Here is a 12,604-nt window from a genome sequence, read left to right as displayed (position 1 = left end):
TCTATCAGAGAAGCAAAGGTCGAACTCTGGAATAGCTAGCTTGAGTTCTGGATACTTAATACCCACCTTCCTCCAAAGGCATGTATTGGAAGGCAGCAAACAATGGCTCAAGCGCCAGGATCCATGCCACCTGTGTGAGACAGACAGATGGAGGTCCAATCTCTTGACTTGGACCAGGCCCTACACTGTATTATAGCAGATGTTTGAGAATTAGAACCAATGGATGAGAGATCTGTGTTTGTACACCTATCGCTCCATAGCTATATTTCAAATAAAACAGAAACAATTACTATAAGAAAGAGCAGAAAAGGAGGGAGCTGAAAGGGTAAGAAGGATATATGCAACACAATTTAAACATTCAATACATGTCTACGAAGAGTCCCAGAAGGAGAAGCTGCAGAAATAAGAAGAAGAAGTACAAAAAGAGATGATGAATGGGTTTTTCTTCAAATCACCAATCCTAGGATATAGAGTGCGTAGCAGAGAACCTAAGAAATTAACATCTGGACAAAACTGAATGAAATTGCAAAGCAATAAAACAAAGAGATAGGAAAGACAGAAGGAGAAAATAAATGATCTATGAAATAATTCAAGGCAGAATTAAAAAAATAGACTAACCACAGTGAGAAATCTTCAAAATACTGAGACAAAACAACTCAAAGGTTTCATAACCACAAGTACAGGCATTCAAAACTGAGTCAAGGGAAACTCATGATCATCATTGAAACCAAGCTCTAAAGGAAAAAAAAAGAAAAAAATTCCTATTAATAAATCCCAAGGATGAGATGGAAGGAAATGCAACAGGAAGGGTCAGAGAACAGGGGATTCTGAGCGAAGAATGGTGGGTAGGCTGGCTTCCATCAGAGAGCCTGGCCAAGCTGTAGTCAGACGCACACACACTGCTGCTGTCCCCAACTGGAGAACTGAGACGGCAAGAATGGGAACACGAGAACCAAGAGGTGCCCCTCCATCTTGCAGTGACCCCCTTGTGTCTTCCTGACACAGTTCAGCACTATAAATGTCAGCTGGTGATGGAGAAATTGTATAGGATCCAGTGTCAGTATCACAAAAGATGGCAACAAAAAGTGTAGCTGGAATTGAGAGACAATAAACTAACTCATACTGTGGCGGTGAATAAAATGACAATGAAAGCTTAAATAGATACATGTGTGACTAAAATAATTCCCAATTTGTTGAAATAAAAGTGGGTTGGTAATGAAATTCTTGATGGAAGTAGCAAGGAAGAGAGAGAATTAAATGACTCTAAAGACCTCATGTAATTTTAAAATGAACATTTCTGAGAGTTTCATACTAAAATGAAAACGTCTGCCACTCCCAAGATGAATTTTATCAGGGCTGATCATGAGAGATGCATATTCCTTCTATGTTGCCCGCAGAAAGCCTCAATTCCTGATACGGATGTCTTAATTTTGTAAGAATTCAAACACTAACTGTTAAGTCTGTGTTAATCCTCCCTATGTGCTTCATTTATTGAAAATTCACATAATCTGAGATACGTTCCATCAGCATTGACCAGCTTAGCAACTTGGATATTGTTGTTCTTTTCTAGTTCCTCACTTAAGCTTCAGCTACATGACCCAGAAGGCTGCACGCCCTTGTCTTGGAACACCTACCCCAAGCTTGCATTGTCCCTGCCTCGTGATTTTACCTTCTGATGATGTAGCAAGGACCACAAGTCTTGAAGTTCCTGAGGAGTGCTTGGTGTATACTTAAGACAAAACGTGATGTGATGAGTTATCTCATTCATCTGGGGTTGCCAAGTTTTGCTGGACCTGTTAGAAAAATAAATACCAAGAGGAGAGGAAGTGGATTATCAATGAACATCTAGAAAACTACATAAGGGAAGACAGAACACACAGATGCAGTACATTCATTTTAAAGCAAGCAACCATTTTGGAAAAAAAAAAAGACTTAGTGACTTGCAGAGGTAGAAGAGACACGGGCCAAGAACTCTGAGAAAGCTTCAGCTTTTCAAAGTAGCAACTGCCCTTCCTCTGCTTCCGCCACCATTCCGTCCGCAGACAAGTCTGTGCTTTACCATACAAGATCACACAATGACTGAGCAAGAAAATAAGTTCACACACAGAAAGTAACTGAAATAATGACTGACCTTCTCAGAAAAGCCCGTGTCATGATATCTGCTACCATTTTGTACTGCCAAAGCATAGCCAGGTACTCCATGGCAGGCCACAACTAAACACTCCCAGTGAGTCGAGGTAAGCAGGCAATGCCTGGCTGGGCTGGGGAGGATGTTTCACATTGCTTTTTCTCCATAAATTCAAGTGGAAGCCCTTTGGCTTTTAATTCTAAACACTGGACATTCACAAGACTCTTCAATTGATCTGGACAAAAGAAAGAAAGAAGAGTTACATTAAAGCATAGCAGGCAGGAGTTCAGGGTCTGTACTTCCAATAACCAGTTACAAGAATGCACATAATCTGAGTTAGCACCATTAGGTTTCTTAACCTGAGCTTTGAGTTTTCCATCTGTTAAACAATGTTATTAATACCGACATGAATCTAGTGCTGGAATTAAATGTTTGACTATAAAGCTTAGCTCAATACAATGACACATATTTAATGAGATTTATACCCCAGAACGAGGAAGAATGTGTTGGCAGCAACAGCAAATAAATTCTCAAGTGGGCCCGGCGGCGTGGCCTAGTAGATAAAGTCCTTGGCTTGAACACGCCAGGATCCCATATGGGGACCGGTTCTAATCCCGGCAGCTCCACTTCCCATCCAGCTCCCTGCTTGTGGCCTGGGAAAGCAGTTAAGGACAGCCCAAAGCCTTGGGACCCTGCACCCACATGAGAGACCCGGAAGGAAGTTCCAGGCTCCTGGCTTTGAACTGGTGCAGTACCGGCTGTTGTGGTCACTTGGGGAGTGAATCATCCGATGGAAGATCTTCCCCCCTCTCTCTCCTCCTCTCTGTATATCTGCCTTTCCAATAAAATTAATAAATCTTTAAAAAAAGAGTATCAAGTGCTACAGTACATTACCTAGCTTGACATCTTCTACAGTATTAGCCCAGGCCTGCAAGAGGCTTGCTTTCACTGTCCACTCAGAAGCAACCACTCGGAGATGATTAATTTCTTCCTGCCATCCACTCTCCCCAAAGGTGGGTGTCCGCACCATGACTGCAAGGGCTTTGTGAAGGACTTTCAATTGCATGAAACAATCCACCAGCAGCTTGTTCTAAAACAATAAAACACAGGACAGCTTAGTACAGAGCAGGGGTTTTTCATAGCAGTTTATTTGGCTAAGAAAACATTTAAGATATTTCTTGATGCTTCTAGAAAAATAGTTGTGCCTATTCTTCATGCTCAAGCGCTTTTTACAACAATAGTTAAAACTCTGAAAACTAATTAATGCTGTCAGGATGTTTGGGAGGTAGACATTTAGAGAAAGGTAAGTAAAGTTCAATGTTAGCTCCTAGGGTCCAGGGGAACCTCAGAGGTCAATTTCCATTTCACTTACTACATGTTTTCACATGTACCTTAAATTGAACTGGTCGTCCCAGGAACTTCTGCAACTTCTTTACACCAGGGAAGCCACCAGTTGGGCTCCTCAAACAACTCTGAATATGTTCTGAGACTGTCTGAAGCTCTCTGTAATACCTTTAATGGAGAAAAGAGACAGGAGGGAAATAAGGGGCAAATAGCAAGAAAAGTCAATTACTTCTCTCATTTCACTTAGTCATCAATAAACAGAATAAAGCAAAGTACGCAAAATGAATCAGTTTCAATTTCAAACCAGCTTGCGTTCAAAATGGACTGTACAATACATTTCAATGTTATCACTCCAAATATGAGGCTTACTTCTCTTCACGATGCAGTAGAAGTTGGGGGATCTGACGGACCAAATGCTTTGAAACCAAGTGCCAATGGAGAGGAAGCAGGGCCAGACCTGGAGCATCCACTTTGACTGTGTCAGCCACCATCCAAAGCCAGTCCCACCACTGCACAGAGCCTAAGATCTAAAAACACAGTAAATCAAGGCTGCTCATTAACATCTCACACGACCTCGACTTCAACAATTAACCAACACTCAATATGCACAAAAAAGTTTTGTTACAGAAGGATATCTGAAGTAACGCTCAGGTACATGGAGAAAGTGAAGGTCTTATTCCCTTAGTACCTGAAGTACAAAGTTTATTTATAGAAAATGAAACTAACTGTTGGATCATACCCTAAGTATAAAAAGGAGCTGCATTATTCTGTATTCCAAACAGCAGATGTAAAAAAAATGTTCTAATTGTTGTATTTATTTGCCAGTACCTAATATCAGTGATTTGAATTCTAGCTATTTGACCAAATGGTTTTAATTCCTACTTCCTGGATAACTGAAGATGTTGGCATTTTGCTAATTCTTCCTGGATATCTATGTCTTCCATGGAAGATTTTTTCAAATCTCCTGATTATTTTTCAGTTTACATTATCTTACAAGCAGTTTCTTCTTTGCTTTTTTCTTACAGGTATCCATAAAAAAATAACAGCAGGTTTAATTTTTCTTACTTTTTCCCACTGCTAAAAACACTAAAAAACCTTTGCCTACCCTTAAGATTACAAAGATTTTCTCCAGGGCCAGTATTGTGGCATATCACGTGAAACTTCACTTGCTGTGCCAGCATCCCATATGGGTGCCAATCTGAGTCCCTGCTATTTCACTTCCGATCTAACTCTTAGCTAACACGCCAGGCTGCTCTATCTCTGATCCACCTCCCTGACAATGGCCTGAGAAAGCAGCAGAAGATGGCACAAATACTTGTGCCCCTTTACCTACAAGGGAGATCTACAAGAAGCTCCATATTCCTGGCTTCAGCTTGGCCCAACTCCAGCTGTTGTAACCACTGGGGGGAGTAAAACTGATTGAAGAACCCCATGTCTCTTCCTGCATGTAATTCTTTCAAAGAAATACATAAATCGTTGTTTCTAATGTAAACAACAATACAATTTATCAAATAATATTGGACAAATGAGACACTGGAGTTAGTCTTGTCTTTAAATCTTTGTACTAAAACAATCTTACAATAGTAACGGGTGGATGTTTGGTCTAAGAGCTTAAGAGGAAGCTTGGGGACACTTGCATCCCATAGTGTACGCCCCAACTGGAAATGTGGCTGTACTCCTGAGATTGCAGCTGCTTGTAAACATGTACGAAGGGTGGCAGCAGGTGATGATGGTCTGAGTAGCTGGGTTCCTGTCATTCGCGCAGAGCTGTGCTGAGTTCCTGGCTGCTACCTTCAACCTTCCCCAGCTGTCACATGGTTGGGGAGTGAAGCACTGACTGGGAAGGAAGTGTTCTTCTCTTTATCAGTCTTGCAAGTAAGCAAAGTATATAAACTAAAGAAAAACAAGCACCTTTCCTACCTCACTGACACAGGCATCAGACACCACCCCTTGGGAGGACTGTACCCACAGCAGGACTAGTGCATCAAAGAGTTCTAAAAAGGCAGCAAGATTGACCACAATCTCATGAGGCAGGCTGTGATAGCTCTCTGGATCTTAAAATAAATAAAATAAAAGGCATGCCATCAGTTAAGATTAATTTCGTGACATTTTCAGAATAAATTAAGCCTGGAACTTAACATCATTATCAACACAAAGGTCAAGTTTCAAAAGTGGAACTGAAAAAGAATGTGTGCTTGCTATTACTAAGTTTAAATAAGCCAAGTATACCTATAGATATAACAATTATTTATGAAAAATTCAAATTATTTACGAAAACACATATTTAAGTATTTGAACACAAAAAGAAAATCCAGTGTAAATGCATATGGGTGGTTAGTTAAAAAGATAAAAAGACAATGAAACTAACAGTAGCTTCTATAGAAATGAAGTTATGCTTCTGTAACTTGGAACTTTGACAAACAGATATCTTTTTCTTGAAACAAATATAAAAGATGAGAAAATGTTCTTTCCTATAATCAAATGCTTCTGCATGTGCACCAGGCCCAGTAGGGCTAGTTGGGAAGTTCTGGCTTCGCTGTGACTGAGCACCTGCGAGTCTCCCTTCCCTCACTGCTGACATAAGCATCTGTCTCACAGGGTGCTGCAAGAGAGGTGGGACACCTGAGATACATTCAGCTGAGGCTCTGCGCCGAGTCCAGGCTTGGGCAGTGGTTGGCAGCCACAACAAGGAAGCCCATATGTTTACAGAAAGGCCAGCAGATCAACAAGAATCCATAAACAGTAGCAGCTGCTGCAGGTCAGCAGCATTATGCCATGCTATGCTTAACTAAAGAACGTAAGCACCAATGTTCTTACCTTTATGGAATTCAAAAGACATTCTCAAAACACTATTTAGCTTTTTAACACCAACAGAAGCTAAGTTGGCTTCAGTAAATATCCGTTTCTCCCTATCAAGATATATGATGGTCCTGGAAGAAGATTCAAAATCAAGGTTAGTGACTGGCTGGGAACACCTTCAATGATTTCCTTTATGAGCTGGATCTTGGGGAAGCTGAGAACTTCTACTTCCATCCTTCCCATTAGGGAAGTGAATCAGCAGATAGAATATATCTCTTTCTCTCTCTTCTGTGTAACTTACCCTTCAGGAAGTCAAATTTAAAACTCTACCTGTTAATAGTGGAAGCAACATCAGAGCAGTAAGAACTCAATTCCCCTAGTTTTCAAATACAAGTATAAATTATGAACTGAAACACTGCCAACTTGATCTGTGGCAGAGTTGGGACGAGAGATCCTAACTCCTGGGTTCTTTACACTACATTGTACTCCTTAGCCTCTTTCATAAACTACAAGCTAATGAACAATTTCAAATAAAGGAAATTAATTTGCATCTGGGATAGTCTCAAACTTGTAAGAAGTATTTTTATGGTCAGAACTCTGATGCTATTTCCCCATAAAATCAATGGACAAATTTCTGAAACACTGCTGAGACCCAGAAATCAAAATCAAGTGCCTACCTACCTGTTAGATTTGGCTGTAATATTTTGAAGATATTGCTGATCCCAGATGAGAGAGAATTGGAGTAAAAATTTCTCAGACATGTGGCACTGGCTTCCAGATGAATCTGCACTGCTTCTATGGAGGATGGAGCAATAAACATTTGACTCTAGCACCTGGGTGAAATTGAACTTACAGCAAGGATGAAGTTGTTCTACAGCTGTACTATCCAAATAGCCTTGACTCACATGTGAGAATTTTGAAAAGTGGCTGATGTGACAAAAGGACTCAACCATATAGCTTAATATAAATAAACACACATTTATTCATGCTAATAGCTCTCAGTAGAGAGTGGCTATACCCAGCCACTAATTTATTTATTAGAAATACATATTTATATTATATTCAAAACAATGCAAATAAAACTATTTAACCAGGATGGGAACACGCGATGTGGGAAGCCAGCATTCCACATCACAGAACCTCTCAGCCTTCCTGCTAACACAGACCCCAGGAACTAGGCGTAGTAGCTCAAGCAGGCATGTTCCCCTACTCGTGGAAGACTTGGACTGAATTCATGGCTCTTAGCTCTGACACCCCAGCCCTTCTATTTGTAAAGTAAACCAACAGATGAGGGTGTGCTCTCTATCCTGCTCTAAAGTAAATGTATCAACTAGTATACAAATTTTGTATCATAGACACACCTTCACTGATTTATATGAACGTTCTCACAGATTAGAAAAGCTAGTTAATGCAGGACACAGCATTGTGACATGCAGGTTAAGCCACTGCCTACAATGCCAGCACCCCAAAAGGGTGACTGTTTGTGTTCTGGATGTTCTACTTCCAAACAACAATCTGCTTTTGGTCTAGAAATCATCAGAAGATATTGCTGCTGCTTACATGCCACAAGTCACCTGCTTGGCACACTAGGACGAAGCTCTGGGTTCCTGGCTTCAGCCTGGCCAAGGGCTGGCCATTTCATTTCAAACATCTATGGGGTAAACCAACAATGGAAGCGTTGTGTATGTGTGTGTTTATGGTGTCTCCCTCATGCTATAACTCTGATTAAATAAATAAATCTAAAAAAAAAGACAATGTGAACTCAACTACTTTTTTACTCAACAAAGTATTCTGACAAAGTATTTCAACCCGGGCCCTGCATGATGGCCTAGCAGCTAAAGTCCTTGCCATGAACATGCTGGGAACCAATACGGGTGCTGGTTCTAATCCCAGTAGCCCCGCTTCCCATTCAGCTCCCTGCTTGTGGCCTGGCAAAACCGTTGAAAACAGCCCAAAGCCTTGGGACCCTGCACCCGTGTGTGAAACCTGGAGGAAGTTCCTGGCTCCTGGCTTTGGACAGGTGCAGCATCAGCCATTGTGGCTACTTGGGGAGTGAATCATCGGACAGAAGATTTTCCTCTCTGTTTCCTCCTCCTCTCCATATATCTGACTTTGCAATAAAAATAAATACATCTTAAGGGAAAAAAAGGAAGGATTTCATCCCTTTATTTTATTTATTTATTTTTATTGGAAAGTCAGATATATGGAGAGAAGAGGAGAGACAGAGAAATATCTTTCATCCGATCATTCACTCCCCAAGTAACCACAACAACTGGTGCTGAGCCAATCCAAAGTAGGAGCTCTTCCGGGTCTCCCACGCGGGTGCAGGGTCCCAAGACCTTGGGCCGTCCTCGACTGCTTTTCCAGGCCACAAGCAGGGAGCTGGATGGGAAGTGGAGCTGCTGGGATTAGAACCGGCGCCCATATGGGATCACGGCGCTTTCAAAGCAAGGACTTCAGCTGCTACGCCACGCTGCCGGGCCGCATCCCTACTTTAAAAGCCAGACAATATTACTATTGCCTTCTCCTACTCTTAGAATGAAAAAAGTGCAAAGAAAATAAAGAAAATAAGTGTGATTACTTGGAGCAGTGGTATCCAGATTAGAATATGTGAAAACACATCACATACAACATATTCTCCAAGCAGAATAGTTATGCAAAAAAATGCGGATAATAAAAATTAACATAATATAACAGAATTGCGTATACTTTCCTTACAAATTTTAGTGATGAGAATTTGAAATACCTTAGTATTACATGGGAACAGAAGTTGCTATTACGATATACGTAAGAACAGCCTTTACCCTTAAATTTTTTGTGAGTCTTTCTCCTTAATTTTTAAGTATCTAAAGAATAATACTAGGTCACAGATCTCTGCAAAGAATTCCCTCAGTAACCATTATAACAGTGGAAACACGAAATAAAATGGTGCTGAAGCATTTACAGACTAAGTGTCTATAAATTCCCTCATTACTGGAATTAAGCTTCCTTACTCACAAAGACCCTGTGCTACGTTCTTAGCTAAGGGAGCTCACCAAGACAGGCTACATCAGTTCCCAAGGTGCTGCTGTCAGCTGCCTCCTTCTTCCTGCTTCCCAGCAGCATCAGCCCTGTCCATCACTCTGTAATCCTACTTCCCCAGGGCTATGTATTGGATGTACTGCTATTTGAGAATGTTAAAATTCTCACTTTCAAAGTTCTCAAATCAAGACCAGTTCTAATTCATAATTCTAATTTGCAGAAGGCAGAAAAGGAGTAGCATATTCTGCAAACACTAGTCTCATGTATCCAATGCCTATTCACACCACTATCTATCCATATCTATCCACCTGACAACTTACATGCCTGTCTACTACTGAACACTTATTTCTTGCTGATACTCCCCATGCCAGCCCTGCTTCCTCTGCCAGTCTACCTTTCTCAGTAATGGGTTCCACTTCTCATGCAATGATTCAACCGCAGGACCATCAGGCTGTCCTGTCCATTTCACCACAAATCTACACTGTCATTATCTCTTGTCATGGTCCACAGGAAACAACTCCTGGCTACTCTACACCACCAACCCAAGGAGAAATTTCACTGCTCTTGTTTCCTGTTGCATCCTCATAGCCTAGCAGTGTCTGGCAAATACTACAGTCTCAGTATATACCTGTTACCTGAGTTAATGAGGCAAACAACGCATGGCTCCACAGATGAGTAATATGTACACAGAGGTACAACTACACGTCCACTGTCAGATACTTTGGCAGAAACACAAAAGTTACAAATACCTGAAATTGGGATGTGGTGTTATCATGGGAATAGATCCATCTATCTACCATTCCTCTCTCACTAACAGTGAGGACACCTCCAGGCTCAAGCAACACATTCAAACGATCCAGCACTGATGGGCTGCACAGACAGAATTCAAAAGATGAACACACTGGCACATCGGCTTGATACTACAGTCTCTCACACAGGCACCCACCTACTTCTGACCCTCTTCTTTCTCTCAATAAGGACCATTTGCCCCATTAAGAATTGTGATCTCTTCCAAGAGGAGATGTCTACATTAGTCTCCTCACTCCCCAAAGCACACTGCCAACCTAATGCATTTCACATTGTAAGTACAGGAAATATTTGCTGGCATAAGTGAAACAAAGCCAAATGATAGGAAATTCCCTCAGTTACAGTCCTTTCCTTCCTCAATCCTCGCCCCCAACTTCTAATGTTATTAAATATTTTACAAAGTAGCTAGAGTACCCGGCGCATGGCCTAGCAGTTAAAGTCCTTGAACGCGTCCAGGATCCCATATGGGCACCAGTTCTAACCCTGACAGCCCTGCTTTCCATCCAGCTCCCTACTTGTGGCCTGGGAAAGCAGTTGAGGACGGCCCAAAGCCTTGGGTCCCTGCACCTGTGTGGGACACCTTGAAGATGCTCTGGACTCCTGGCACTGGATCAGCTCAGCTCCAGCCATTCCGGGTGCTTAGGGAGTGAATCAGCAGACAGAAGATCTTCCTCTCTGTCTCTCCTCTTCTCTTTGTATCTGACTTTCCAGTAAAAAATATATAAATCTTTTTTAAAAAGTGGTGAACTTTAAAAGAAAAGAAAAAGAATATAGCTAGATTTCTAAGTCAAATACTCCAGATAAAAAAAAGTTCCAGGACCTTCATGGTAGCCTAGCGGCTAAAGTCCCTAGCTTGCACACACTGGGATCGCATATAGGATTTTACATTACACAGAATCAACAGCGACCTACCCAATGAAATGTCATCATCACTGAGGCACATTTAGCAAATGTCTGCTCAGACAGGAATGCCTGGATTTGAGTCCCATCACTGCTTCCAAAGCAACAGGTGATGGCTCACAGGTGTTGGCTCACAGAGCTGGGTCCCTGCCATACACCTCAGAGACCTGAATGAAGATCCAGGTTCCTGTTTTCTGCCTGGCCCACACCTGGCTACTGTAGCCATAAGGGAAATGAATCCCAGATGATAAAGCTCTCTCTTTGCCTATCAAATAAAATAAAGACAAATAGAAATGAAAAGAAATGAAGACAAATAGAAATGGAAAGACAAATAGAAATGGAAAAAAAAAGGATGGTGCTTCAACCTGGGTTTCTACTTTGACAAGATACTTATAACCACAAATTTCAAACAGGTCCATTTGCAATGAAGCTTAAGATTCTCACTTGCAGAAGTTACCATTGTCCAGCAGTAGCCAGTCTCCAGACTTCAGGGCCTGCACCAACATGCTGTCTACCCATTCAAAAGTGCCCTGCCTACAGCCACTGGCTGACTGCATAAGCTTCACCCCAAAACTTCGGAAGTCTTCCACAAGCTTGGCAAACTCTGAAATATCACAGATAAAATAAACATCCATAACACTTATTAAAAATCAATACAATTTTAAAAACTTCTATTGAAAGAACTGCAGTTCAATTTTGTGAGGTACAACACAGAATAAATATGAGGATCTTAGGGGAAAGGGGAGAGATTACTGTTTAATCACAGATTAACAAAAATGTTTTGGACAAAAAAATACTTCTTACTTTCTAAATTGATGGCTAAAAGCTCCTGGATTAATGCTAGGGTGAAACAATGAAGATATTTCTGTTACAATTTAAGAAACTGTAACAGAAGCACAAAGACATCTCCCACCTATTGTTGGATTTCTTCTATCATATGAAAAACGTACTCAGGGTCTGGTGTTGTAGTACAGCTAGTCAAGAAACCACCCACAACAGCAATATCATATACAGGCACCTATTTGAGTCCATTTCCAATCAAGCTATCTGGTTACCCGCATAAATTACAGAAGCTCGTCCAAGTGGACAGGTCCCTGTACCCACATGGGAGACCCCAACGAAGCTTCTGGCCTCTGGTTTCAGCTCAGCCCAGCCCCCAGCTGTTGAGATCATTTCCAAGGAGTGAACCAGCAGAAGGAAGTTTTCTCCTCTCAATTCATCCCTACCTTTCTCGAATAAATAAATATTTTATTTTTAAAGATCTATTTTTTTTAACTCAAAAGACACAATTATGAAGAAACTGGGTGGCAGAGAGATGTTTCACCTGTTATTTCACTCCCCAAATGGCCTTAACAGCCAGACATGGGCTGGGCCAAAGCTGGGAACCAAGAGCTTCTTCTGGGTCTCCCACACGGGGGCACATGCCCAAGCTCTGCTGCTTTCCCAGGCCATTAGCATGGGGTTAGATCGGAAACAGAGCAGCTCATATGGGATGTCAGCAACACAGGCAGAAGAATGGCTTGCTATGACATTATCCCAGCACCTAATAAATCTTAAAAAATAAAATAAAAATGGAATGCACTCTGCTGGTACAATGTAATTAGT

At 41.4% G+C, this 12,604-nt stretch overlaps 1 long non-coding RNA gene across 1 annotated transcript; it reads right to left on the bottom strand.

The window, feature by feature from the left end:
- Positions 1-1,685: 1,685 nt before the first annotated feature.
- On the bottom strand, positions 1,686-3,050 carry LOC131482126 (uncharacterized). Its single transcript, XR_009246767.1, has 3 exons — positions 3,023-3,050; positions 2,132-2,363; positions 1,686-1,793 (listed from the first exon to the last, which is right to left on the bottom strand). It is a non-coding gene; the product is annotated as an uncharacterized LOC131482126 (long non-coding RNA).
- Between the last annotated feature and the right edge of the window lie 9,554 nt (positions 3,051-12,604).

The sequence above is a fragment of the Ochotona princeps genome, chromosome 15 (genome assembly GCF_030435755.1).
Source record: "Ochotona princeps isolate mOchPri1 chromosome 15, mOchPri1.hap1, whole genome shotgun sequence".
Lineage (NCBI taxonomy): Eukaryota > Metazoa > Chordata > Mammalia > Lagomorpha > Ochotonidae > Ochotona > Ochotona princeps.
Note: the sequence above shows the minus strand (reverse complement) of the source record. Positions and strands in the feature narration are given on the sequence as shown.